Genomic DNA, 5,422 nt, shown 5'->3' on the forward strand with positions numbered 1-5,422 from the left:
GGCTTTCTAGAATAAATTCTCATTTATGGGTTAATTATCCGTTAATTACAAATTATCCGCTCATCACCCACCTAATTGGGAATTTTGCCCACAAAATTCAAATGCAATTACCTGAGAATAAATGCGGATAATCCGTTCGCATCTCCGACTCAAGTTCCCAAGTGTGTTCCTCAACACCGCCTCGACTCCATGCCACTTTGACTAATGAAACCTCTTTTCCACGCAACTGTTTGATACTAGTATCATCAATTATGACCGGAGCCACTGGAAGCGTCAAATCTTCTCTTAACTGAACCGATTCAGGTTCTAACACATGGCTAGCATCAGAGTGTACTTCCGAAGCTGCGACACGTGAAACACGTCGTGCAGGTTCGAAAGATGAGGTGGTAGAGCCATCCGATACGCCACCGGTCCAATCCTCTCTAGGATCTGAAATGGACCAATGTATCGAGGATTCAACTTCTTTGCTTTAATCTCCCTACCTACTCCCGTAGTCGGAGTAACGTTAAGGAAAACATGGTCTCCTTCCTCAAATTCTAAGGGCTTTCGCCTCTGATCGGCGTAACTCTTTTGACGACTCTGCGCCGTAAGCATCCTATCACGGATTTTCTTGACTTGTTCAGTGGTCTCAGCTATCATTTTCGACCCCAACAAGCCTTTCTCCCCAGCTTCATACCAACATAGCGGAGATTGACATCTCCTCCTATACAAGGCCTCATACGGAGCCATTTCGATGCTCGCATGGTAACTATTGTTGTATGAAAACTCCACTAATGGCATACACCGATCCCAACTCGTCGGTTGGTCCAAAACACAAGCTCTCAACATATCCTCTAGTGTTTGGATCGTCCTCTCGGATTGACCATCTGTTTGAGGATGGTAAGCCATGCCCAAGCTTAATCGGGTTCCAAAAGCTTTCTGAAATGCACCCCAAAACCTTGAAGTGAAACGAGGATCTCTATCAGAGATTATAGTAGTAGGTACACCATGAAGTCTCACAATCTCCTTTATGTATAACCGTACTAGATCCTCGAGGGTGTAAGTCATACGAATGGGTAAAAAGTGAGCTGACTTCATCAGTCGGTCCACGATCACCCAAATAGTATCAAAACCAGCCCTAGTCCTTGGCAATCCTGACACAAAGTCCATTGCAATACTTTCCCACTTCCGTTGTGGAATCTCTAAAGGTTGCAACATACCGGCAGGCCTTTGACGTTCAATCTTTACCTTTTGGCAAGTTAAGCACTTTGAAACATATTCCGCCACATCATTCTTCATACCCAGCCATCAAAACATCGCTTTTAAATCATGGTACATCTTAGTACTTCCTGGATGAATGGAGAATCCGCTTTTGTGTGTCTCCTTTAAGATATCCTGCCTCAAAGTGCCAACATCCGGCACAATGATCCTACCCTTGAACCTCCATAACCCATCTTTTTCTTCCGACACTCTCCACTGTTTTCCTTGCTCAATGGCCGGTAACACCTTCCATAACGCTTCATCATTTTGATGAGCCTTTAGGAGTTCGAACTTAAAGTCACTTGAGATTTCTAATCGGCTCAAACACAAAGTTCCGGATACTTCTCGAGCACCAATTTTTAGACTCTCGAATCCCTTGAGCAACTTCTCCTCTTGAAGCATCATCCAAGCTGCATATAATGACTTTCGACTTAACGCATCCGCTACTACATTCGCCTTTCCCGGATGGTAATTCAACTCAAAGTTGTAGTCCTTCAACAATTGCATCCACCTCCTCTGCCTCATATTAAGCTCTTTCTGATCAAATAGGTACTTCAAGCTCTTATGATCAGAGAAAACTTGGAACTTAACCCCATAGAGATAATGCCTCCACACCTTCAAGACAAACACAACCGCAGCGAGTTCCAAATCGTGCGTAGGGTAATTAACTTCATGTGGCTTCAACTGCCGTGAGGCATACGCCACCACATTATGATGCTGCATCAGCACGCACCCTAAACCCTTTAATGAGGCATCACAGTACACTTCAAATGGCTCGTTCGGCTCAGGTAACACTAACACAGGTGCAGTGGTCAACTTTTTCTTCAATGTCTGAAAGCTCTCCTCGCACTCAGGAGTCCAAACAAACGGAGTGTTTTTGCGGGTTAACTTTGTCATTGGCAAAGCTATCTGTGAAAAGCCCTTGATAAACCTTCGGTAATAGCCAGCTAAACCCAAGAAACTCCTTATCTCTGTTACGGTGGTTGGTTGCTTCCAATCCATCACAGCCTCCACCTTAGTTGGATCTACGGCTATTCCCTTCTTACTCACCACATGGCCCAAAAACTTCACCTCACTCTTCCAAAACTCGCATTTAGACAGTTTTGCATAGAGTTTCTTCTCCTTTAGAATCTGCAACACGGTCCTCAAGTGTTCTGCATGCTCTTCTTCAGTCTTAGAATAAATCAGTATGTCATCAATGAAGACAACAACGAATTTATCCAGAAACGGACGGAAAACTCTATTCATGTAGTCCATAAATACTGCAGGAGCATTCGTCAACCCGAAAGACATTACAGTGTACTCGTAATGACCATAACGAGTCCTGAAAGTGGTCTTAGGGATATCCTCACCCCTCATCCTTATTTGGTGATAACCGGATCGCAAATCGATCTTGGAGAAAACTCCAGCTCCTTGTAACTGATCCATGAGATCATCAATTCTCGGCAATGGGTACTTATTCTTTATTGTAACCTTTTTCAGCTGCCTGTAATCCACACAGAGCCGCATACTCTCATCTTTCTTCTTTACCAGTAGCATTGGCACACCCCACAGAGAGACACTTGGTCGTATAAAATTTTTACCCAGCAAATCCTCTAACTGAGATTTTAGCTCGTTCATCTCTAACGGTGACATCCTATAAGGAGCACTTAAGATTGGTCCCGTCCCGGGTACCAACTCAATAGCAAACTCAACCTCTCGGTTAGGTGGAAACTCATCAATATCATCGAAAAACACTTCCGGAAACTCACACACAACCGGAATTTGTTCCAACCTTTGATCATCACCCGAAACACCCACAGTTAACAACAGGATACCCTGACACTCGATTCCAGAACAATTCACCATCATCGAATTCAAGTAATAATTATTCACCACGACCGGCCCTTCTGTATCTTCCGGCATAAAGTACACTGACTTTGTAGAACAATCAAGCAGGACATGGTTCTCAGATAACCAGTCCAATCCCAAGATAAGATCAAGACCGATCATCGGTAAGTAGACTAAATTATGAACAAAATCACGCTGCTTAAACCTAAAGGAAACTTTCGGGCATCCTAGCCTAGTCACCATGACTTTATGGGTAGCATTATATACTCTTAGATCATGACCTAAGGTTACGATCTTCAATCCTAACTCATGGGCTTTCTCAAATGCAATGAATGAATGCGATGCTCTCGAATCAAATAAAGCATTTAAAGTTTGATTAGCCCTTTCACAGTTACCTCGGATGAGTGTCTCAGATCCCACGACACCTATAGCTGAGGTGGTGAATATCCGACCAGTCTGTTGTGCTTTTCCAGCACCTTGTTTCTGCTTATCTGGACAGTTTGGGACCTTATGTCCCGCCTTACTACAGTAATAGCACAAACCCCATCCGGCCATACACGGGGCTCCCGGATGGTGACTTCCACACCTAGCACAAGCTTGCTCATTCTGTGGTTGCTTCCCAAACTTCTTTCCTTGGGAGTTGTTGTTGTTGGGCCTCCTGAAAAAGCTTCCTCTCTTGAAAGACGGACCTCTAGGTGCAAAGCTCTTCCCTCGGTTCTGTAGGAATGATCCTTTGTGACTCCCTTTCTCAGCGGTTGCCCTTTTCACATACTCTTCAGCAACCCTACACTTGTTCACCAATTCGGAGAAAGTCCTAATCTCCATTGGTCCTACTGAACTGAAGATATCACTCCGGAGTCTTCCTTCATACTTAACACACTTCCATTCCTCATATTCCACCGGAGTCCCTTGGCACATACGAGAGAATCTGAACAGCTCCTCAAACTTGTCAGTATACTCAGATACAGACATAGTACCCTGCTTCAGCTGTAGCAATTCAAGCTCCTTGGCCGTCCTAGTAGAAGTCAGAAAGTACTTCTTATAGAACTCCTCTTGGAAGACATTCCAGGTGATATAGTCATCACCCTGCTGCAGAAGACGTCGGATACCTTGCCACCAATGCGACGCTTCACCAGTGAGCATATAGGTAGCAAACTCGACACGCTGTCCTTCAGGTACCACTTGTGCTTGCAGTGCTCGCTCTATAGCCTGAAACCATGTATCAGCCTCAGTCGGACTAGTAGTTCCCTTGAACTTAGGCGGATTAACCTTCAAAAAGTTTTCCAGCGTCATCGGGCCCTGAACTCCACCTCCATCATTACCATGGTTGCTCATCTGTTGACCAAGAGCCTCAGTAGTGGCTTGCATAGCAGCAGCCATGTTCTCCAACGCAGTCATAAAGTTCACCGGGTCATTAGGGTTATTCTACGGTGCACGAGCATTCGTACGACCTCTCACACTACCTCTACCGCGTCCACGAGGCGCCATCGGGTTCCTATACACACCAAACAATCGATATTAAGTTGATCAGTCTCAATATCGGAAGTCTAGTGCTTCAAAGTCCCAAATGCATGCTCATGAACGTTTATGCCAATTATATCAAGTAGATATACTAATAGCACATAACAAACACATAGAGAATACACAGAAGCATAGTCAGTCCGTCCCTCAGGCTCTACAGGAACGAACTGCTCTGATACCATAATGTAACACCCTACCATACAGAGTCTTATGCTTAAGTCATAATTCAGAGATGGCAAGGTATTACGGCCTCTAAAATAAAAATTTAGTACGTATAGTAGTATGAATGATATATTATAACTAGGAGCCTTTGTAGAAAAAGGGGTAAACAAAAATCGCAACTCGAAAGCGCAATATTCTGATCGATAACGTAACAAACAAGGATAACCAACGCGAGATTATATATATACAAAGGAGGGTCAAAAACAGGAATATCAAGACTCAAAATCCGACTGCGAAGATAGCCGGTCCGAGCATAGCAATATATACATATGATAAAATAAGGAAACCCTAAAGGAAACCCAAAGGGACACAAATACATAAAACCTATTCTCCAAAATCCCCCATAAGAGGAGTCATCACAGTTTGTATTATTTAATGGAGATAAAAGTATCTAAGTAAAACATATAACCCAAAACATAGTCCCCAAGAACAAAGGATCTTCGCTAACCCAGAAGTCTCCAGCAGGCCTCAGCGAGAAACCTCACGTCCTGCATCTGAAAACCACAAAATCCGCATGGGTGAGAACCAAAGGTTCCCAGAATGGTAACATCTTCCACATATATAATACATAATAATAGAGGAAAGCCGAAGGCAACCCTAGAACTTCCTC

Source organism: Arachis duranensis, chromosome 4, assembly GCF_000817695.3.
Source record: "Arachis duranensis cultivar V14167 chromosome 4, aradu.V14167.gnm2.J7QH, whole genome shotgun sequence".
Classification (NCBI taxonomy): domain Eukaryota; kingdom Viridiplantae; phylum Streptophyta; class Magnoliopsida; order Fabales; family Fabaceae; genus Arachis; species Arachis duranensis.